The sequence below is a fragment of the Phyllobates terribilis genome, unplaced genomic scaffold, assembly GCF_046119375.1.
Source record: "Phyllobates terribilis strain yellow unplaced genomic scaffold, ASM4611937v1 Scaffold_17__1_contigs__length_24005725, whole genome shotgun sequence".
NCBI lineage: Eukaryota > Metazoa > Chordata > Amphibia > Anura > Dendrobatidae > Phyllobates > Phyllobates terribilis.
The window spans coordinates 9,087,280-9,112,411 of record NW_027362777.1 but is presented as its reverse complement, the minus strand read 5'-3'; the positions used below and the strand labels follow the sequence as shown (position 1 = coordinate 9,112,411).

Genomic DNA, 25,132 nt, shown 5'->3' with positions numbered 1-25,132 from the left:
TTTGTCATTACTTGTGTGGTAAAATTGATAAGGCAGCTTTATTCTTCGGGTCAGTACGATTATAGAGATACCTCATTTATGTAATTTTTTTATGTTTTTGCGCTTTTACATAATTATTTTTTCTATAAAAGTTTTTATCTTGACATCGCTGTATGCTGAGAGCTGTAACTTTTTAATCTTTCGGCTATATGGAAGCTTGATTTTTACGGGACAAGATGACGTTTTCAGCAATACCATTTTTATTTACATCTGTCTTTTTGATTGCGTTTTATTCCACTTTTTTCCAGCAGTATGATGAAAAGGCATTTACGCTATTCACTCAAGGGGTTAACTAGTGTGACACTGGTCATTCTAGACAAGGCGATACCAAATATGTTTACTTTTTTTTTTTTTTTACATAAAAATGTGTATTTATTAGTGTAATATATTTTACTATTATTTTTTAACATTTTTTTTACAATTTTTTTTTTACTTAGTCCCGATATGGTAATTTTTTCACAGGTATAATGTATTGCCCCTGTGAAATAAGGGGCATAATGGGGGCATTACACTCTGTAGGGGCATCATACATACTGCATAAGGGGCATAATGGGGACATTAAACTGTGTGGGGGGCATCATACATACTGCATAAGAGGTATAATGGGGGCATTACACTGTGGGGGACATCATACATCCTGCATAAGGGGCATAATGGGGGCATTACACTGTGGGGGACATCATACATCCTGCATAAGGGGCATAATGGGGGCATTACACTGTGGGGGACATCATACATTCTGCATAAGGGGCATAATGGGGGCATTACACTGTGTGGGGGGCATCATACATCCTGCATAAGGGGCATAATGGGGGCATTACACTGTGTGGGGGCATCATACATCCTGCATAAGGGGCATTACACTGTGTGGGGGAATAAGACATATTACATAAGGGGCATAATACATACTGCATAAGGGGCATAATGGGAGCATTACACTGTGTGGGGGGCATAATACATACTATATAAGGGGAATAATGGGGGCATTACACTGTGTGGGGGCATCATACATCCTGCATAAGGGGCATAATGGGGGCATTACACTGTGGGGGGGGGCATCATACATACTGCATAAGAGGCATAATGGGGGCATTAGGGGGGCATAATACATACTACATAAGGGGAATAATGGGGGCATTACACTGTGTGGGGGCATCCTACATCCTGCATAAGGGGCATAATGGGGGCATTACACTGGGGGGGGGGCATCATACATACTGCATAAGAGGCATAATGGGGGCATTACACTGTGGGGGACATCATACATTCTGCATAAGGGGCATAATGGGGGCATTACACTGTGTGGGGGGCATCATACATCCTGCATAAGGGGCATAATGGGGGCATTACACTGTGTGGGGGCATCATACATCCTGCATAAGGGGCATAATGGGGGCATTACACTGTGTGGGGGCATCATACATCCTGCATAAGGGGCATAATGGGGGCATTACACTGTGTGGGGGCATCATACATCCTGCATAAGGGGCATAATGGGGGCATTACACTGTGTGGGGGCATCATATATCCTGCATAAGGGGCATAATGGGGGCATTACACAGTGTGGGGGCATCATACATCCTGCATAAGGAGTATAATGGGGGCATTACACTGTGTGGGGGCATCATACATACTGCATAAGGGGCATAATGGGGGTATTACACTGTGTGGGGGCATCATACATCCTGCATAAGGTGTATAATGGGGGCATTACACTGTGTGGGTGGCATCATACATCCTGCATAAGGGGCATAATGGGGGCATTACACTGAGTGGGGGATCATACATACTGCATAAGGGGCATAATGGGGGCATTACACTGAGTGGGGGATCATATATACTGCATAAGGGGCATAATGGGGCATTACACTGTGGGGGCATCATAAATCCTGCATAAGGGGCATAATGGGGGCATCATACATACTGCATAAGGGGCATAATGGGGGCATTACACTGTGTGGGGGCATCATACATCCTGCATAAGGGGCATAATGGGGGCATTACACTGTGTGGGGGCATCATATATCCTGCATAAGGGGCATAATGGGGGCATTACACAGTGTGGGGGCATCATACATCCTGCATAAGGGGTATAATGGGGGCATTACACTGTGTGGGGGCATCATACATACTGCATAAGGGGCATAATGGGGGCATTACACTGTGTGGGGGCATCATACATCCAGCATAAGTGGTATAATGGGGGCATTACACTGTGTGGGTGGCATCATACATCCTGCATAAGGGGCATAATGGGGGCATTACACTGAGTGGGGGATCATACATACTGCATAAGGGGCATAATGGGGCATTACACTGTGGGGGCATCATACATCCTGCATAAGGGGCATAATGGGGGCATTACATTGTGTGGGGGCATCATACATACTGCATAAGGGGCATAATGGGGGCATCATACATCCTGTATAAGGGGCATAATGGGGGCATTACACTGTGGGGGGGCATCATACCTACTGCATAAGGGGCATAATGGGGCATTACACTGTGGGGGCATCATACATCCTGCATAAGGGGCATAATGGGGGCATTACACTGTGTGGGGGGCATCATACATACTGCATAAGGGGCATAATGGGGGCATTACACTGTGTGGGGGCATCATACATCCTGTATAAGGGGCATAATGGGGGCATTACACTGTGTGGGGGCATCATACATCCTGCATAAGGGGCATAATGGGGGCATTACACTGTGGGGCCAGTAAAGGGGTCCTGTACTATGAGAACAATACGTTTCCTCCATTCCTGTCTCCATAGTTGGGTTGTATGTATCTATTACAGGAAACAGAACAAAAACCTTATGATTCTTATAAAGGGGCAACACAAGACCCCAAAAGAGTCTCCGTGCTGAAGGGGTTAATGCCCCCTGCGCCCAGTAATGGGGGCTCCACATACCTCCACCTGCAGAACAGCCACCACATATATGGCTGCTCTGTGCGCACAGGAGCTGTGATGAGGTCACAGGAGGGGAGGAGTCAGTGGTCACATGATCAGGGGCCTCAGTGGATGCAGGACTCTGCTGTGCTGGTTGTCATGGTGCTGGATGAGCTGAAGTTTATGTGTGGGGTCAGGAGGGGTTTACAGTGTGAATGTAGCAGAGCCGTGTGTGTACGAGGTGTACGGAGCAGAGCCGCGTGTGTACGAGGCTTACGGAGCAGAGCCGCGTGTGTACGAGGTGTACGGAGCGGAGCCGCGTGTGTACGAGGTGTACGGAGCTGAGCCGCGTGTGTACGAGGGGTACGGAGCAGAGCCGCATGTGTACAAGGTGTACGGAGCGGAGCCGCGCGTGTACGAGGGGTACGGAGCGGAGCCGCGCGTGTACGAGGCGTACGGAGCGGAGCCGCGCGTATACGAGGCGTACGGAGCGGAGCCTCGCGTGTAAGAGGCGTACGGAGCGGAGCCGCGTGTGTACGAGGTGTACGGAGCAGAGCCGCGTGTGTACGAGGTGTACGGAGCAGAGCCGCGTGTGTACGAGGTGTACGGAGCGGAGCCGCGTGTACGAGGTGTACGGAACAGAGCCGCGTGTGTACGGAGCAGAGCCACATCTGTACGAGGTGTACATAGCGGAGCCGCGTGTACGAGGTGTACGGAGCAGAGCCGCGTGTGTACGGAGCAGAGCCACGTGTGTACGAGGTGTACGGAGCGGAGCCGCGCGTGTACGAGGTGTACGGAGCGGAGCCGCGTGTGTACGAGGTGTACGAAGCGGAGCCGCGTGTGTACGAGGTGTACGGAGCGGAGCCGCGTGTGTACGAGGTGTACGGAGCGGAGCCGCGTGTATACGAGGTGTACGGAGCGGAGCCGCGTGTATACGAGGTGTACGGAGCGGAGCCGCGCGTGTAAGAGGGGTACGGAGCGGAGCCGCGTGTGTACGAGGTGTACGGAGCGGAGCCGCGGGTGTACGGAGTGGAGCCAGGCTTGTACGAGGCGTGAAGAACGGAGCCGTGTATGTACGAGGCATACGGAGTGGAGCCGCTTGTGTACAAGGTGTACGGAGCAGAGCCTCGTGTGTACGACGTGTATGGAGCAGAACTGCGTGTGTACGAGGTGTATGGAGCAGAGCCGCGTGTGTACGAGGTGTATGGAGCAGAGACGCGTGTGTACGGAGTGGAGCCGGGCTTGTACGAGGCGTGAAGAACGGAGCCGTGTATGTACGAGGCGTACGGAGTGGAGCCATGCGTGTACGAGGTATACGGCGCCGTGTGTGTACGAGGTGTACGGAGCAGAGCCGTGTGTGTAGGCCGGGTAAGGAGTGGAGCCGTGTGTGTACAAGGTGTACGGAGCGGAGCCTTGTAAGGCATGTAAGGACCAGTGCTGTGTGTGTACGAGATGTATGTAGCAGAGCCGTGTTTGTACGTAGCGGAGCCGTGTGTGTGCGAGGTGTACGAAGTGGAGCCGCGTGTGTACGATGTGTAAGGAGCAGAGCCGCGTATGTACAACGTGTAAGGAGCAGATCCGCACGTGTACGAGGGGTACGGAGCGGAGCTACACGTGTGCGAGGGGTACGGAGCAGAGTCGCACATGTGCAAGGCATACGCAGCGGAGCCATGTGTGTACGAGGTGTACGTAACGGATTTGTGTGTATATGACATGTACGGAGCAGAGTCATTTGTGTGCGACGTCTACAGAGTGGAGCCGTGTGTGTGCAACGTTTACGGACCCGACCCATGTGTATAGGAGGTGTATGGAGCGGAGTCGTGTGTCTGCGACTTGTACAGAGCGGAGCCGCATGTGTACAACGTGTACAGACCGGAGTTATGTGTATAGGAGGTGCACGGAGCAGAGTTGTGTGTGTACGAGGTGTACAGAGCGGATCCGTGTGTGTGCAACGTTTACGGACCGAACCCATGTGTATATGAGGTATATGGAGCTTAGCCGTGTGTGTGTGACGTGTGTACAGAGCGGAGCTGTGTGTCTGCGACTTGTACAGAGCGGAGCCGCATGTGTACAACGTGTACAGACCGGATCGATGTGTATAGGAGGTGCACAGAGCTGTGTGTGTACGAGGTGTACAGAGCGGAGCCGTGTGTGTGTGACGTGTATGGAGCAGAGCCATGTATGTACAACGTGTACGGAGCGGAGCCTTGTGTGTACGAAGTGTATAGAGCAGAGCTGTTCGTGTACAACGTGTTCAGAGCAAAGGCGTGCTTGTGTGATGACAGCCTTTCTTGTTAATTAAGCCAGACGTGTTTGTTTGGTGGGTCAAGAGACATAGGCCATTGTTATATGAGCCTGAACGTTGACTCTTGAGTTGATGTTGTTGCAGCATATTGTGTTGCTATGTTTGGAGGACAGGGTCGCAGAGTCATTGAATAATTGATGTTTGCTAATATGTTGATTACCCATTGTATAAGTCCATGTAGCTTGTTGACCTGCAAACAGTGAGGCTGCGTGCCCACGATGCAGATTTAATGCGTTTCCGCGGCACCATTTCCACTGTGAAAACGCATTAAAAACGCATGTTAAGTTGTCTGCCATGTTTCCCAATGATAATCCGCATGTGCTGTGCACATGCTGTGGAAATTCCCTCTGCGGATTATCATTGCGGAAAAATCTGCAGCACAACCATTAGTTTTGCGGAATCGCGGGGTTTTAGTCACCATTGACTTGCATTGGACCACATAATATCCGCATGACTACACGTGCACATGCGGATATTATGCGATTCAATGCACGGATGGTACCTGGGTTTGGAGAAGAGGAGATCTTCTGATGGACCCCACTCTGCTCCCGGTGTCGCTGCTGGCTCTGTGGCGGGTACCGGTAATGTAAAAGAACCTTCCATGACGTCAGCGGTCATGTGACGGGTCACGCAACCGCTGACGTCGGCGGTCGCGTGACCTGTCACATGACCACTGATGTCATGGAAGGTCCTTTTACATTACGGGCACCTGCCACAGAGCCAGTAGCGATGCAGGGAGCAGACCGAGGCCGCCGGAAAGGTGAGTATAAGTTTTTTACGTTCTAATTCTTTTTTTTTTTAATATCATGTTGGTCACTGTGAGGAGCTGCCCACTTACTAAAGACTATGATACTTTGTCAGCAATGTACCACCATTTTTGTCAATATTATTATTGTGTTTTATTAGTGATTTACTTGTTATGTTTTATATAGTTCTGCTAACTTGTCAGTATGTGCACTAGTAAAATGTCCAGCATTCCACTAATCTGTATCTCAGGAGTATCTAACCATTGTTCCAACAGCCAATAATCTCATTATGTGCGTGTAGATTGTAGACACAGTGGAACCGTCACCACACATGCAGTCTCAGATGATGGCTCCTAGAATATTCTTCATTGTTTTTAGCGAACAGTAAATGCTTAAGGGGGAGGGTGATCACGTCTGACCTGGGAGGGGACTGATCCCAGTGAAAGAACGGAGAGTCATGTTTTAGGAAGAGTTGGTGGAAGGATGCCGGAGGGTTAGGATTTGTGGCTGTGAACCTGGAGCTGTTGGATGGATGACTTACGGAGTGTTGAAGATCTGTTATCAACTAAAGTGGATAAACGTGCTTCAGTTGTGGATATGTCATTTGGATTTAAACTTTATTGAAGGACTGCTGCTACTGGATACCTGTGCTTTCATTGTTTTATCTGTCATCTGTCATTTATCATCAATAAAAATGAAAAAAGCATATACAGAATGGGAGGAATAGAGCTAAGCAACAGTACATGTGAAAAAGACTTAGGTATACTAATAGATCATAGACTGAACATGAGTCAACAGTGTGATGCAGCAGCAAAAAAGGCAAATACAATTCTGGGATGTATTAACAGAAGCATACAGTCTAGATCACGTGAAGTCATTATCGGTCTTTACTCCTCTTTGGTCAGACCTCATCTGGAATACTGTGTACAGTTTTGGGCACCACATTTTAAAAAAGACATAGACAAACTGGAGCAAGTTCAGAGAAGAGCGACCAGAATGGTGACTGGTCTGCAAACTATGTCCTATGAGGAACGGTTGCAGGATTTGGGAATGTTTAGCTTGCAAAAAAGAAGATTGAGAGGAGACTTAATAGCTATCTACAAATATGTCAAGGGCTGTCACATTGTAGAAGGATCGTCTTTATTCTCATTTGCACAAGGAAAGACTAGAAGCAATGGGATGAAACTAAATGGGAGGAGACACAGATTAGATATTAGAAAAAACTTTTTGACAGTTAGGGTGATTAATGAGTGGAACAGGCTGCCACGAGAGGTGGTGAGTTCCCCTTCAATGGACGTCTTCAAACAGAGGCTGGACAGACATCTGTCTGAGATGATCTAGTGAATCCTGCTTTGAGCAGGGGGTTGGACCAGATGACCCAGGAGGTCCCTTCCAACTCTACCATTCTATGATTCTATGATTCATCTGGAGGATTGTGGACTGTGGTTACAGACTATACTGGCTGGAGATACGAAATCTGTGGGCCAACCAAAAGTTGGGAGACAGTGGGTATCACCTGATGCAAAACAAGTGGAACTACTGATCCCAGGTTGAGAACTTAAGGACTGAGAGAACTGTATTTTGGCCATTTACTTGGAATTGCTGCATTACCATGGAGGTGATTAATAAAATATTGCTACATTGTTAACCTGCCTAGGTGATTACAACCCACAACCTCAGATCTCTACAGTCACACAATATAAATCCATGCCGGTTGCATGGATTTATATTGTGTGACCAACTTTCAAGCACTTATCCAAGTGATGCTAAAAACGCTTGACAAACGCTTGTCCCTGGCAGAAAAAAACACATGTAAAATTCGTATGCGTTTTTTCTGCCGGGGAGATGCAGAAACGCTCAGGAAAAATCCGGAGCATTTCTGCATCGTGGGCACATAGCCTGAAGGACAAACTATGCAGATTGATTAAATACTCAACAATGAGAGATGACCTCATCTCACCTTCCGCCTGACCTGTGGATGATGGCTTGAAGGACAGTTGTGCATTATAAAAGGAGGCTCTGCCTCTGTTGCAGGAAAGACTCCACAGGATTTCAGCTTAGGGAACCACAGCTCCAGCTTGAGGAATACATTGGAGGTGCATTGACCATTGCTGAACCCTCAGAGATGTTTTGAAAAATCCATGTTGGGACAATCCGGTCGCGTGGCCACATACTTCACTGCACTCGGTTAGCTCCCTAAGATTGTCGTTACCTCCTCTCTGTGGGTGCCCACCAAAAGCTATGTGCTGCTGTTGGGGGTAATCGGCCTTGAAGCACCGAAGTCACAGCTGCTCTAATCCCCGCGAGTCAGCAGAAGGGTGAGATTCTGTAATTTGCACCATTTTGTGTATTTGTTCAGACTGTTTTATGTGTTATTGTCTGTTGAAGGTTTTCTAAAGTATTGCCACACTGTTTTACCCTTACCCTGTGTTGTCTGAGTAGTGTTCTGCCAGGGGAAAGGAGAGCGGGCATTGAGTGGGATGAACCCTGGTCCATGCTATCTTGGACCAGCAGACAAGAGCACCCACTTACCCACGTGTCTCCACAACTTGTATGCAGCAGAGCCATGCGTATATGGAGTGGAGCCGTCTGTGTACAACGTGTACAGAGCGGAGCTGTCTGTGTGCAAAATGTACGGAGCAGATACACATGTGTTCAGAGCGGAGCCCAAGTGTATGACGTGTTCAGAGCGGAGCCGCGAGTGTACGACATGTTCGGAACAGAGCCGTGTGTGTGCGACGTGTTCGGAGCTGAGCCATGTGTGTACACAGCAGAGCCATACATGTACGCAGTGGAGCCTTGTGTGTATACAGCAAGGCCCAAAAGAGAAGGAGCATCGTCTGACTTTTTGAACGCAAAATTGGCTGGATTTGAGAGTGGAAGTCATGTCGCCTTTGGAGAGCCCCTGATGTGCCTAAACAGTGAAAAAAAAAACACAAGTTATCTAGATGTGTAGTGAGTACCTTGAACCCCTAGATGCTTTACAGAAATTTATAACATTGAGCCCTGAAAATAAAAAAATTGAATTTTTTCCACAAAAATGTTTTTTAGCCCAAATGTTTTTATTTCAACAAGGGTAAAAAAAAGAAAATGGACAGCAAAAACTATTGTGCAATTTCCCCTGAGTATGCTGATACCCCAAGTGTGGTGGAAAACTACTGTTTGGGCGCAAGGCAGGACTTGGAAGGGAAGGAGTGACGGTTTGGAGCGCAGATTGTGATGGAAAGGTCTACATGCATCATGTCGTGTGGAAAGTCCCTGATGTGCCTAAACAGTGGAAATCCCCCACAAGTGACCCTATTTTGGAAACTACACCCCTCAAGGAATTATCTAGAGCAGGGGTCCTCAAACTTTTTAAACAGGGGGCCAGTTCACTGTCCCTCAGACCATTGGTGGGCCGGAATATAGTTTTTAAAAAAAACTATGAACAAAGTCCTATGCACACTGCACATATCTTATTTTGAAGTAAAAAAACAATACAGGAACAAATACAATATTTAAAATGAAGAACAAGTAAAGTTAAATCAACCTGTCACATAAATGTCCCCAATAGGCAGGTAAATGTCCCCAATAGGCAGCATAGGTCCTCAATAGGCAGGTACATGTCCCCAATAGGCAGCATAGTTCCCCAATAGGCAGGTACATGTCCCCAATAGGCAGCATAGTTCCCCAATAGGCAAGTTAAATGTCCCCAATAGGCAGCATAGGTCCCCAAGGGTAAGGTAAATGTCCCCAATAGGCAGGTAAATGTCCCCAATAGGCAGCATAGGTCCTCAATGGGCAGGTAAATGTCCCCAATAGGCAGCATAGGCCCTCAATAGGCAGGCTGTTCCCCCCCCTTATAATGCCCCATGCAGGCTGTTCCCCCCCTTATAATGCCCCATGCAGGCTGTTCCCCCCTTATAATGCCCCATGCTGGCTGTTCCCCCCCTTATAATGCCCCATGCAGAATGTCCCTTTCTCCCACCATATAATGCCCCATGCAGGATATCACTCCCCTGTCTTTATAATGCCCCATTCAGGATGTCACACCCCCATATAATGCCCTATGCTGGATGTCACTCCCCTGTCATTATAATGCCCCATTCAGGATGTCACCCCCCATATAATGCCCCATGCGGCATGTCACTCCCCCATATAATGCCCCATGCAGCATGTCACTCCCCCATATAATGCCCCATGCAGCATGTCACTCCCCCATATAATGCCCCATGCAGCATGTCACTCCCCCATATAATGCCACATTCAGTATGTCACTACCCCATATAATGCCCCATGCAGCATGTTACTCCCCCATATAATGCCACATTCAGTATGTCACTACCCCATATAATGCCCCATGCAGCATGTCACTCCCCCATATAATGCCCCATGCAGCATGTCACTCCCCCATATAATGCCCCATGCAGCATGTCACTCCCCCATATAATGCCCTATGCAGCATGTCACTCCCCCATATTATGCCCCATGCAGGAGGTCACACCCATATAATGCCCCATGCAGCATGTCACTCCCCCATATAATGCCCCATGCAGCTTGTCACTCCCCCATATAATGCCCCATGCAGGCTGTTCCCCCCATATAATGCCCCATGCAGCATGTCACTCCCCCATATAATGCCCCATGCAGCATGTCACTCCCCCATATTATGCCCCATGCAGGCTGTTCTCCCCATATAATGCCCCATGCAGCATGTCACTCCCCCATATAATGCCCCATGCAGGCTGTTCCCCCCATATAATGCCCCATGCAGCATGTCACTCCCCCATATAATGCCCCATGCAGCATGTCACTCCCCCATATTATGCCCCATGCAGGCTGTTCCCCCCATATAATGCCCCATGCAGCATGTCACTCCCCCATATTATGCCCCATACGGGATGTCACCCACCCCCATATAATGCCCCATGCAGCATGTCACTCCCCCATATTATGCAGCATGTCACTCCCCCATATAATGCCCCATGCAGCATGTCACTCCCCCATATAATGTCCCATGCAGCATGTCACTCCCCCATATTATGCCCCATGCAGGATGTCACCCACCCCCATATAATGCCCCATGCAGGATGTCACTCCCCCATATTATGCCCCATGCAGGATGTCACCCCCCCATATAATGCCCCATGCCTCCATACATAAAAAAAATCCAATACTCACCTCACTTCTCACCTGCTGCCGCTGCTCGGGTCTGGACTCCAGTGTCGCTGGCGTCTTCCCGCTCTGCGCTGCCTGTGACGGCACTCGGGAGGGCGCGGTGTAAAGATGTCACCGCACCCTCTGACCTGAGACGTCACAGGGAGCGCACAGCAGGAAGACAGCGGATCTGCAGAGGCACGGGGAGAGGTAAGTATTCGGCTGCCAGGGCCCTGAGCAAGCGGGGGGAAGGGCAGGCGCTGACACCGGTCTCCTCCTCCCACAGCCCGGCGGGCCAGATAAAAATAGTAGTTTAAGGACCCCTGTAGTTTGAGGACCCCTGATCTAGAGGCATAGTTTTATAATAATTATTTTTTAAATCAAATGCTTTTTATTGATTTTTATTAAGATTTTCACAAAGGTAAAAATAAAATTAGACAAACATTGGAGAAACACAGTTCTCCACCCCCTAACCCTAAGAAGCATTAAACATGAGTTATTTATACATCCTGGCTCTGCAAAACCAGCATAAGTAGATGAACAAATATTTGAACATAGTAACAATAGTCAATCCAATTACATATACCGTATTTTTCAGACTATAAGACGCACCGGACAATAAGACGCACCCCAAATTTTGGGGTGGAAAATAGGAAAAAAATATTTTTTATAAGATGGGGGTCCGTCTTATAGTCTGAATAGGTAGCTTACCTGGGGGGCGTTGGAGCGAGGGTCACAGGAGGCAGGGTCCTTCAGGAAGCCTGGCGGAAGTGGATGAATGCTGCGGACCCTGGATGCGAGAAGTTGGTGCTCCAGCAGCGGGGAGGTGTGGTGGTGGTGGAGCAGGATCGCAGGGCCCTCCGTTCCCTCCCTCAGAAACATGGCGGCTGCAGCAGAAGAGGTGAGATGCTGCGGGGCCGGTGCCTGTAGTGGGGCCTAGGGCCTGTGGTGGGGCCTGGGCCAGTGGTGGGGGCCTGGGGCCTGTGGTGGGGGTTGGGGCCTGTGGTGGGGCCTGTGCTGGGGCTGGAGCTTGGCTGGGGCCTGTAGTATGGGGCCGGGTCCCGGGCCTGTGAGCGGCGTGTGCAGCGGTGCGGCAGAGCAGTGGTGGGTGCTGCGGTGCGGCTTTCCGGTAGCCGTGGCCATCTTCATGAAGCTGTGATCCACAGAAAAATGGTCCCCCGAGTTCCCAGATGGCGCATGCGCCGGCTCGGGCGGCCATTTTCCTGTAGATCACTGTGCTCCCACCGCCACTCTGCCTCGCTGCCGCAGCGCCGCACAACCGCTCTGCCTCGCCGCCGCACCCATCGCTGCTCTGCTGCATCGGCCCTGCTGCCGCACCCACCAACGCAAGTAAATGTTAAGGTTCGGACCATAAGACGCACCCCCCATTTTCCTCCTAAATTTGGGGGGGGGGTGCGACTTATGGTCCGAAAAATACGGTAACTTGGGGAAGTACTAATAACATTTTTTATTAATTTTCAAAGACGTTTAATTTACAGGGCATCATATACAGTGGGTACGGAAAATATTCAGACCCCTTTAAATTTTTCACTCTTTGTTTCATTGCAACCATTTTGTAAATTCTAAACAAGTTCATTTTTTTCTCATTGAAGTACACTCTGCACCCCATATTGACTGAAAAAAAACAGAAATGTACAAATTTTTGCAAATTTATTAAAAAAGAAAGACTGAAATATCACATGTTCATAAGTATTCGGACCCTTTGCTCAGACACTCATATTTAAGTCACATGCTGTCCATTTCCTTGTGATCCTCCTTGAGATGGTTCTACTCCTTCATTGGAGTTTAGCTGTGTTTAATTAAACAGATAGGACTTGATTTTAAAAGGCACACACCTGTCTATATAAGACCTCACAGCTAACAGTGCATGTCAGACCAAATGAGAATCATCAGCTCAAAGGAACTGCCCAAGGAGCTCAGAGACAGAATTGTGGCAAGGCACAGATCTGGCCAAGGTTACAAAGAATTTCTGCATTACTCAAGGTTTCTAAGAGCACAATGGCCTCCATAATCCTTAAATGGAAGAAGTTTGGGACCACCAGAAGTCTTTCTAGACCTGGCCATCCAGCGAAACTGAGCAATCGTGGGAGAAGAGCCTTGGTGAGAGAGGTAAAGAAGAACCCCAAGATCACTGTGGCTGAGATCCAAAAATGCAGTAGGGAGATGGGAGAAATTTCCACAAAATCAACTATCACTGCATCCCTCCACCAGTCTGGCCTTTATGGCAGAGTGGCCCGACGGAAGCCTCTCCTCAGTGCAAGACTTATGAAAGCCTGCATAGAGTTTGCTCAAAAATACATGAAGGACTCCCAGACTATGAGAAATAAGATTCTCTGGTCTGATGAGACAAAGATAGAACTTTTTGGTGATAATTCTAAGTGGTATGTGTGTAGAAAACCAGGCACTGCTCATCACCTGTCCAATACAATCCCAAAAGTGAAACATGATGATGGCAGCATCATGCTATGGGGGTGTTTTCAGCTGCAGGGACAGGACGACTGGTTGCAATTGAAGGAAACATGAATGCAGCCAAGTACAGAGATAAAAAACCAAGCAATGTGAACTGAGGTCTAAGATGGTACACATGCAAGAAATAGGAGCATGTTCACACTAGCAAAAAGAAGCAAAACCTACAAAAGACAAAAAATATATCTCATACCCTACCATCATTATATATAAATGTAAAGCAAAGTTGCATATTAAATATAGGGTACTTAGTGAACTATTTTTGATCAAAAAAAGTATACAAGCCGTCCCACCAGCGACAAGGTGACCCTAAATTGGGACGGTACCTACACTGTCTATATTAAAAACCTTACTGTATATCAAAGTTGAAGTAATGCATATAAAAGGGTAGACAAATAGGACCGGGTCCCAACTCTAGACCACCTAGGCCCGTGATAAGCTACATATATACTAATCAGCTCAACAAAGGGGATGCCACACCCTTAATTTGCAAACAAGACAAAAAAACAAGCAATGTGAACTGAGGTCTAAGATGGTACACATGCAAGAAATAGGAGCAAGTACAGAGATATCCTGGATGAAAACCTCTTCCAGAGTGCTCTGGACCTCAGACTTGGCCGAAGGTTCATCTTCCAACAAGACAATGACCCTAAACACACAGCTAAAATAACAAAGGAGTGGCTTCAGAACAACTCTGTGACCATTCTTGACTGTCCCAGCCAGAGCCCTGACCTAAACCCAATTGAGCATCCCTGGAGAGACCTGAAAATGGCTGTCCACCAACGTTCACCATCCAACCTGACAGAACTGGAGAGGATCTGCAAGGAAGAATGGCAGAGGATCCCCAAATCCAGGTGTGAAAAACTTGTTGCACCATTCCCAAGAAGACTCATGGCTGTACTAGCTTAAAAGGGTGCTTCTACTCAATACTGAGCAGAGGGTCTGAATACTTATGACCACGTGATATTTCAATTTTTCTTTTTTAATAAATTTGCAAAAATTGCTACATTTCTGTTTTTTTTCAGTCAAGATGGGGTGCAGAGTGTAGTTTAATGAGAAAAAAAAATGAACTTTTTAGAATTTACCAAATGGCTGCAATGAAACAAAGAGTGAAAAATTTAAAGGGGTCTGAATACTGTCCGTACCCGCTGTAAATGTGGCGCCCCTGAGGGTGCGGTCGCCACAGAAGTACTGCATCTCTCTAATGAGGTGTGGTATCTCCCTTCGAGGTAAGGATGGTGCTGCTGTCAGGACCCCACCTCTGCATTCACTACTACACTACTCCCACCTGTAGGGGGGGCTAAATTGCACTAGGGTGCTGCCCCAGCCGGGATAAGTGGAGATGGGGGAACCAAAAGATAGGGGGAACCTAGTAGTGGGTGAGGGTGGAGGACACACTTAAGGTTACACGTACTAAATTTATATATAAAGGCCAGCCATCTTAAGTTCAAGGTCTTTGATTGTGATCTTCATCACTGAACGTGGCTTTCCGGGTGGAACCTGCAGTTGATAGGGACATGGTCCTCTTACTCTGGCCTTGAGTCGAGGAGCGGGCGAGAGTTAACGGTTGTCTCTACCCGGTCAAGGTCCTTACTTCAGAAGGCCTGGAGGGGAGCAAAGTAGGAGAGCTCCACATGCAAAAGGATCCCAGGGAATACGGACGGAGCGGCATACGCCACCTGTACTCTCCATTCTGGCCTAGTCAGAGGGACTCCTGCTGCAAGAGGGATACCGGCCCCCGATATCTGACTCTGTCACTTTACGTCTCAGTCAGAGAAGCCCGGAGGCTAAGTGGATCCCATCGGGTGACGGACGGAATGGAGTTGCCGCCGTACCCTAGTTCTGTGCATTGTCCAGAGGGAGACCCGGACTTTCTACACACACGGACAGGAGAGGACTTAGTAAGAAGTCTAGGAACACTCTGGTGCGGGGACCTGGCTAAGTACCTGAGTTACTCGGAGGTTGTCGGACCCCCGGTCCTGGTGGCCGCAGAGCGCCGTGAGGAGCAGGGAGAAGCCTTGCCGCTGTACTCTCTACCGTGAGTAAAGACTTGGAAGACTACCCCTATGGCCTCCGGACTCTTATTATCGCACCTCACCGCACAGCACCAGAACCAGACACTACTACTCCCTCCATCCACATCTTCTGCCCTGAGGCCTAGCTCCGCCTGTGGGGAGTTATACCAACGCCGGCTGCCTATTCATCCAGCCTCAGAGGACTGCTGCAGCGCTGGTGGCTCATCACCAGACACCACAGGTGGCGTAGTCAAAACCACTCGAATCACTGTCCACCCGTCACCGTCCCTCCTAGCCCCCTTATTTTCGTGTGACAACCCTGGGCACGGACCGGGCCTAGGCCGCGACTACCTCCACCTAACACAGTGGCCCGGCTCCGAGTACCCCAACTCTCAGGGTAGGGCTAGCGAGAGGGGAAGGAGAGCCGAAACAACATCCCCGTCTGTCCCTCCATTTCCCCGTGGAGTCGCACATAAAAGTAACTCAAAGCAAGCCGAGGCAAAATCTCCTCAGTTCCCTGGATGTCAAACCAGAGCCATCAATCCATAGTCCCCATATCTTGTCCAATTTAGAGATAGCATCTCTTTTTAGGTATATGTGTTTTTCCAAATTTACTAGCCAGTTAACTTTATCAATAAATTCTGATTTCATAGGCTCCTGATCTGCTATCCATTTTTGGGTAATCAATTTTCTTGCCATATATAACATACGTGCCGCCGCAATTTTGCCATACTCATCAGTAGTCAGATCTTCAACATATCCCAGTATACATACTAATGGTGAAAGCTCTACGTCAATTGAATAAACCCTGTTAATCATTGTTACAGCACTCTTCCAAAAGGACAATTCCACATCATATGAAGCATATCTGCTACGTTAATTTTGCATCTAGGACAGTGGGGACTTGAATAAAATCCTATGTTAAATAAGAATTGAGGTGTCCTGTATACCTGGTGCATCACATATATATGGGATAATCTATGGGATTCACTTAAAGACAGTTGTGGAACTCTTTCCACTATATCTGACCAGTGATTTTCCTCTATGGGTCCCATTGCACTCTCCCATTTCTCTTTTGCTCATATAGGCGGGTTTGTCAATATAATGTATAAAAGAATGTTATAAAGTAATGAGATCAGTCCACGAGAACTGGGTAGGTTAGTTATTCTCTGTATTATTGAGTTTCGGGGTACCCCTCCTTCCAAAACAATGCTTTCTGCCCGATCTGCTTTCCTAAATTGTAAGTATTTATATAATTCAGAGTGAGGTAACCCATATTCGTTTTGCAGCTGTGACAATTCCTTAATCACATCACCTATTAGCGCTTGATTAAGTCTGTTTAAACCCTTGGCGCTCCAGGAGCCAAATCCCACCAGATGATATAGACTTGGAAACCATGGAGTGTTCCATAATGAAGTAAATTGCGAAACACCTATTCCTTGTAATTTTTTCACCGTCCCCCAAAGTTTGTGACATAACAGTGTGGCGCCCCTGAGGGTTCAGCCGCCACAGGGGTACTGCACCTCAGAACGGGGTGTGGTATCTCCTCTCCTAGGTAAGGATGGAGTACCACACAGGACCCCACCACACACTCAACACTACACCACTCCAGTTCTGAAGGGGGCCTAAAGCACCATAGTGCTGCCCCGGGCCTGAATGGAGGAGTTGGGGGGAACCAAAGTTAGAGGGAATCATGTAGTGAGTGAGGGTGGAGGAAGCATTTACCTAAGCACTTTATTAGAATTGTATATAACTGGAGGCCATCTTAAAAACAAGGTCTTTGGTCGTGGGTTTTCGGGACGGCAAGTCAGCACAAGGCTGCGGCCGGCTGAGAGTCCACGGTCCCCGGTCTCAGGCCTCGAGATGGGGGGTCGTGGCCGAGTTGTAACTGGCTCTGTCCCCGGTCAGGGTCCAACCAAGAAGGCCCAGGAGGGGAGCAGAGGAGATAGGCTCCACAGGCAAAAGGATCTCAGGGGGTGCGGACGGAGCGGAGTCGCCACCTGCATACCTTATTCTGGCCCAGCCAGAGAGACCCTGCCGCAAGAGGGGGTACCGGTCCCCGATTATCTGACTTTGCACTTTATGTCTCTGTCGGAAAAGTCCGGAGGCTTATGTGGATCCCAGGGGGACACGGACGGAGCGGAGTCGCCACCTGTATGCCCTAATCTGAGTTTATCCAGAGGGACCCGGCCTTACGTCACGTTCTCACCACAAGTCACCAAAACGGGCACCCAGTCGGTCCGGGAGCTACCCGTTACCCTTAAAGGACATCGCAGTACTCGTACAGGACTCAGTAGGGGACACAAGGCCAGAGAAGTAGTACAAGAGAGGAACACACTAGAGCGGGGGGGTCCTGTCAAGTGCTCCTGAACTACCTGGAGTGTGCTGAACCCCACCCTGGCGGCCGCAGCTCGCCGTGTAACAGCAGAGAGAAGCTCTGAGCTGAGTAACCACCACAGTGAGTAAAGACTTGGATGACTTCAACTACTGCCTCTGTCTGTTATTTCCTCCGCGGCTCTGCGCCCGCCAACGCTCTACTCGACACCCTCTTTTCCTACACTGCCCTGAGGCCCTGCTCCCCCTGTGGGGAGCCGCACCAACTAAGCTGCCTGAACACCGGCCTCAGAGGACTGCCGCAGCGCTGGTGATCCTCACCAGAATCTACAGGTGGCGTCACGAACATTTCCCTACCCCATATAAACTTTCCCCCCTTGCTTCTTTTAAGAGCGACCCCAGGGTACGGGCCCGGGAGCCGACCACCGCGACATCCCCCAAGGTCAGGCAACAACAAGACCTGGGCGCCGAGTCGTCCCCATCCCCTGGGCGCGTCAACAGCATAGTCGGTATTTTGCCTCCAAGTGTCCCATATTTATGCTCCTCCAATACCTCATAGAGTTTATCTTATTGGAAATAATGCTGTAGCAACATACGCTGAGCTCCTCCTCCCCCAGGATCGTCCCATCCCCGAATATGTTGAAGCTGAGATGTCACATAATATTCCCATGGATTAGGAACCCCAAGCCCTCCCATTGTTTTGTTTCTTTGCAATGTTTACAGTTTAATTCTCGGAGTCTGTTTGCCCCATATTAATTTTCTAAACTCCTGACTGACTTTAAAGAAAAACCTCCGATTTATTCATATTGGGGAGTTGTGTAGAACATACAGTAACTGTGGCATCCAGATCATTTTGACCAGGTTAGCACGGCCCACAACCGACAACGGTAACTTAGACCATGCTCCTAGTTTACCTCTAAATTTAATAAAAACTGGATCAAGATTCAACTTCTCATAATCATTTATTTTTGCCGATATATTGATGCCTACATATTTAAACTCCGATACCCCTTGTAAACCAGAGTTAATGTAGTGGGAAGCATTCTCATCTGTATTATCCAATGGAAGTATGACTGATTTGCTTCAGTTTATCTTCAGAGTATTTTCCAAATGTTTCTATCGTTTCCATTGCTATAGGAAGGGACTCAGAAGTTTTAACCAAAAATAATACAGTGTCATCAGCGTATAACGCGACCTTCTCTTCACTATTCCCTCTATGAAACCCAACTATTCCTAGATGCTCCCTGATAACTGATGCCAGGGGTTCAATGGCCAATGCAAAGAACAGGGGCGACAATGGGCATCCCTGCCGCATACCTCTACTCAGTCCAAAAGCCGGGGAGAGGTGTCCATTTACCCGTATTCTAGCCATCGGCCTACCATACAGCAATTTAACCCATGAAATAAAACTAGGTCCTATACCAAACTTTACCAACACCGCCCATAAATATTCCCACTCAACAGAATCGAATGCCTTAGTGGTGTCCAGAGAACATACTGCCCTGTCCCTATCACCATCCACCGGCAACTGAAGATTAAGAAACAATCTCCGGATATTTACAGCTGTGGATCTAGCCCGCATGAAGCCTGACTGGTCAGTATGAATAACTGTAGAAATTACTGTATTCAATCTAGATGCCAGAACCTTCGCAATAATTTTAACATCAGTTGACAATAAAGATATGAGTCTATATGAGTCAGGGATTAAAGGGACCTCGCTTAGGTATGACTACTATCACCTCCTCTTGCATTGAATTGGGTAGGGTTCCCCGCCTCCTCGAAGTTAGCCAGTAAGTGGGGAAGTAGAATATTTCCAAATTTCTTATATATTTCTGTGGGAAGCCCATCTAGTCCTGGCGATTTGTTCTTAGCCATAGAGGCTACTGCCAGTTGTAACTTCTCAAGCTGTAGTGGTCTTTTTAAAAATTCTTGATCTTTACCACTGAATGTCGGTAGTTTGATTTCCCTCAAGTAGGATAAGGTTTGTTCTCTATTAAATTGCAGTTTGGATGTATATAAATCTTTATAAAATTCTAGCAGGTTGTTTGAGATCTGGTAAGTCTGGTTTACTACCACTCCTTCCCTGTCCTTCAAAGCACCAATAAAAGAACTCCCCATCTGGGCTCTTGCTATCATGGCCAGTAAGTGTCCTACCTTCTCCCCCTCCTCAAAGAAGTGTGTCTGGGCAAACAAGCTTTCTTCTTTACATCTAGTAATAAAACCTACATATTTTAGGCCACAGACAACAAGCCGTTTCTTCCTCGGAGTCTGCAGCTGAATACGTTTCTCATAGACTCATTTTCCTTATTGCTAATTCTCGTCTCATTTACTGACACTGGAATCGGCATTAGCAATACTGCAGGAGATATTCATTACACGTGACATGAGAAGTAACTACTTCATGATGAGGATGACATCTTCATCTTCTACTACAGCTCTAGAAACATATTTGATCAGAGTCCGTCACTGACCACATCACCACTGACTATCTGTATGAATGTTTCTGGCCTTAGGCTTTCCTATATTACAAGAGAGAAACACCAGAAAAAAAGCAGAAATTGAAATGTTTCAAAAAAAAATTGGCACCAACAATTTTTGGAAAAAGAAAAAAACATGCAAAAAGCATAAGACACATTCTGTTATTTTTTAAATAACAAAAAAATTAACTCTTTTGGGAACCCTAACATTGATGTAGACCGCAAGGATGGCATAAGTGTGGCTGCAACAAGAACCCTGACAGTCTAACCACTTGCTGCTGTCATCTGCAAGCATGGTATCTAAGAAGGTTTGACAGAGTTCGGCTGTATGCGGCCGTTAGCATTACACTGACAGGCAGTGATAATACATGGCACTACAGTAGTACAGTGCATCATCTGAGCAATCAGAGGCTTGTATGTTGTATGATCGCACTAAGGAGAGTTGTTTCAAAAAGTTTAAAGAAAGGTTTAACATGAACAATAATATCAGTTATTATTAATATCAGTTTTAGCAACAAGAAATATTCGTCACTATAGGGAAAACAGACTCACTGCACAATGTTAGTAAATCATGTCCTTAACAACTTTATTATACTCCATTATCCTATACACAGTGGCATAGATAGAAATCACAGGTTCCTCAGGAACAGCTGAAAAGGGAAAAAAAAAGTATTTATTTATTTATTTTACTCACTTACAGTACAGACCAAAAGTTTGGACACACCTTCTCATTTAAAGATTTTTCTGTATTTTCATGACTTTGAAAATTATACATTCACACTGAAGGCATGAAAACAATGAATTAACACATATGGAATTATATACTTAACAAAAAAGTATGAAACAACTGAAAATATGTCTTATATTCTAGATTCTTCAACGTAGCCACCTTTTGCTTTGATGACTGCTTTGCACACTCTTGGCATTCTCTTGATGAGCTTCAAGAAGTAGTCACCGGAAATGGTTTTCACTTCACAGGTGTGCCCTGTCAGGTTTAATAAGTGGGATTTCTTGCCTTATAAATGGGGTTGGGACCATCAGTTGTGTTGTGCAGAATTCAGGTGGATACACAGCTGATAGTCCTACTGAACAGACTGTTAGAATTTGTATTATGGCAAGAAAAAAGAAGATTAGTAAAGAAAAACAAGTGGCCATCATTACTTTAAGAAATGAAGGTCAGTCAGTCCGAAAAATTGGGCAAACTTTGAATGTGTCCCCAAGTGCAGTTGCAAAAACTATCAAGCGCTACAAAGAAACTGGCTCACATGAGGACCACCCCAGGAAAGGAAGACCAAGAGTCACCTCTGCTTCTGAGGATAAGTTTATCCGAGTCACCAGCCTCAGAAATCACAGGTTAACAGCAGCTCAGATTAGAGACCAGGTCAATGCCACACAGAGTTCTAGCAGCAGACACATCTCTTTAGCAACTGTTAAGAGGAGACTTTGTGCAGCAGGCCTTCATGGTAAAATAGCTGCTAGGAAACTACTGCTAAGGACAGGCAACAAGCAGAAGAGACTTGTTTGGGCTAAAGAACACAAGGAATGGACATTAGACCAGTGGAAATTTGTGCTTTGGTCTGATGAGTCCAAATTTGAGATCTTTGGTTCCAACCACCGTGTCTTTGTGCGACGCAGAAAAGGTGAACGGATGGACTCTACATGCCTGGTTCCCACTGTGAAGCATGGAGGAGGAGGTGTGATGGTGTGGGGTGCTTTTCTGGTGACACTGTTGGGGATTTATTCAAAATTGAAGGCATACTGAACCAGCATGGCTACCACAGCATCTTGCAGCGGCATGCTATTCCATCCGGTTTGCGTTTAGTTGGACCATCATTTATTTTTCAACAGGACAATGACCCCAAACACACCTCCAGGCTGTGTAAGGGCTATGTGACCAAGAAGGAGAGCGATGGGGTGCTACGCCAGATGACCTGGCCTCCACAGTCACCAACCTGAACCCAATCGAGATGGTTTGGGGTGAGCTGAACCGCAGAGTGAGGGCAAAAGGGCCAACAAGTGCTAAGCATCTCTGGGAAATCCTTCAAGATAGTTGGAAGACTATTTCCGGTGACTACCTCTTGAAGCTCATCATGAGAATGCCAAGAATGTGCAAAGCAGTCATCAAAGCAAAAGGTGGCTACTTTGAAGAACCTAGAATATAAGACATATTTTCAGTTGTTTCACACTTTTTTGTTAAGTATATAATTCCACATGTGTTAATTCATAGTTTTGATGCCTTCAGTGTGAATGTACAATTTTCAAAGTCATGAAAATACAGAAAAATCTTTAAATGAGAAGGTGTGTCCAAACTTTTGGTCTGTACTGTATATAGCACCATTAATTCCACAGCGCTTCACAGACAATATCGGCACTCTCATATATACAGGTGCTTCTCTCAAAATTAGAATATCATCAAAATATTAATTTATTTCAGTTCTTCAATACAAAAAGTGAAACTTATATTATATAGTGTCATTACAAACAGAGTGATCTATTTCAAGTGTTTATTTCTGTTAATGTTGATGATTATGGCTTACAGACAATGAAAACACAAAAGTCATTATCTCAGTAAATTAGAATCATTAACAAAAACACCTGTAAATGCTTCCTAAGCATTTTAAAAAGTCCCTTAGTCTGTTTCAATAGGCTCCACAATCATGGGAAAGACTGCTGACTTGACAGATGTCCAGAAGGCAGTCATTGACACACTCTACAAGGAGGGTAAGCCACAAAAGGTCATTGCTAAAGAAGCTGGCTGTTCACAAAGTGCAGTATCCAAGTAAACTAATGGAAAGTTGAGTGGAAGGAAAAAGTGTGGTAGAAAAGGGTTCACAAGCAACCGGGATAATCGCAGCCTTGAAAGGATTGTTAAGAAAAGGCCATTCAAAAATTTGGGGGAGATTCACAAGGAGTGGACTACTGCTGGAGTCATTGCTTCAAGAGCCACCACACACAGACGTATCCAGGACATGGGCTACAAGTGACGCATTCCTTGTGTCAAGCCACTCATGACCAATAGACAATTCCAGAAGCGTCTTACCTGGGCCAAGAAGAAAAAGACCTAGACTGTTGCTCAGTGGTGTTGTTTTCAGATGAAAGTAAATTTTGCATTTCATTTGGAAATCAAGGTCCCAGACAGAGTCTGGAGGAAGAATGGAGAGGCCACAATCCAAGCTGCTTGAGGTCTAGTGTGAAGTTTCCACAATCAGTGATGGTTTGAGGAGCCATGTCATCTGCTGGTGTAGGGCCACTGTGTTTTATCAAGACCAAAGTCAGTGCAGCCGTCTACCAGGAAATTTTAGAGCACTTCATGCTTCCCTCTGCCCACAAGCTTTTTGGAGATGGACATTTCATTCTCCAGCAGGACTTGACACCTGTACACACTGCCAAAAGTACCAATACCTGGTTTAAAAAGAACAGTATCACTGTGCTTGATTGGCCAGCAAACTCGCCTGTCCTTAACATTATAGAGAATCTATTATAGAGAATCTGTGGGGTATTGTCAAGAGGAAGATGAGAGACACCAGACCCAACAATGCAGACGAGCTGAAGGCTGCTATCAAAGCTACCTGGGCTTACATAACACCTCAGCAGTGGCATAGGCTGATCGCCTCCATGCCACATTGCCACATTGATGCAAAAGGAGCCCCGACCAAGTATTGAGTGCATTTACTAAACATACATTTCAGTAGGCCAACATTTCAGATTTTAAAATCATTTTTCAAGCTGTTGTTATAAAGTATTCTAATTTACTGAGATAATGAGTTTTGCGGTTTCATTGTCTGTAAGCCATAATCATCAACATTAACAGAAATAAACACTTGAAATAGATCACTCTGTTTGTAATGACTCTATATAATATATGAGTTTCACTTTTTGTACTGAAGAACTGAAATAAATTAACTTTTTAATGATATTCTAATTTTGTGAGAAGCACCTATATATATTATATATATTGTGAAGCAACAGGCATTACTTTAATGGTCCAGTGTATGTTTTGGCCGACCAGGTACCTCCCCCTCAGCTGACTGGTCACATGACTGTGACATCACACAGGTCCTTCTGCACACAGAAGGCCTGCACACTTGACTGTGACATCAGCTCAGGTCCTATGTGTGTGTGTGTGTATTGGAGGATATAAAAACCCTGGTAATTTGAGACAGGTGTGATAGGCGTGAGGCCTGTTCCCCGTGTGCGGGACACCATTCGTGTGAGGCCTAGTGAGGCCGAGTGAAGCCTGGCAGCCTGAAAGGTCGAGCCTGGATCCTGTGTGTGGATGCTAGTGGCCTTGCAGGGAAAGCCGGCTTGGTGAAGAGTCCTGAAAGGAGCAGGCTGGATGTCAAGTGTGAAAGACATACCAGTAGCCTTTGAGGGTACGAGGACTGGAGACCCCCATCTGGGAAAGCCGGCTTGGTGAAGAGTCCTGAAAGGCAGAGGCTGGATGTTGGCTGTGTAAGCATACCAGTAGCCTTAGAGGGAGCGACGGCTAGAGACCCCCATCTGGGAAGCCGCAAAGCCACAGTGGTGGCAAACCAAATGGACTGAAGCACCTAAAAAACCCGGCAAAGGTAAAATACTGCGTTATATGGACATTGCTATATTATTACCTTGCTGAAGGCTGTACCTGGAGCCAAGTGGGCCTGTCTGCCACTTGGGGCTCGTGGACATTATATGTGTGAACTGCGGTTTATGATAAAAT

At 46.9% G+C, this 25,132-nt stretch overlaps 2 protein-coding genes across 2 annotated transcripts in view; both read right to left on the bottom strand.

The window, feature by feature from the left end:
- Positions 1 to 3,033, bottom strand: part of LOC141176062 (uncharacterized) — a 50,490-nt gene extending 47,457 nt beyond the window's left edge. Inside the window, exon 1 of the mRNA XM_073660045.1 lies at positions 2,955 to 3,033. The gene's annotated coding sequence lies outside the window, so the exon portion shown is untranslated. The remainder of the gene's footprint in view (positions 1 to 2,954) is intronic.
- Positions 1 to 25,132, bottom strand: part of LOC141176185 (uncharacterized) — a gene marked incomplete at its 5' end in the record, with an annotated part of 484,487 nt that overhangs the window by 226,359 nt on the left and 232,996 nt on the right. The window lies entirely within an intron of this gene.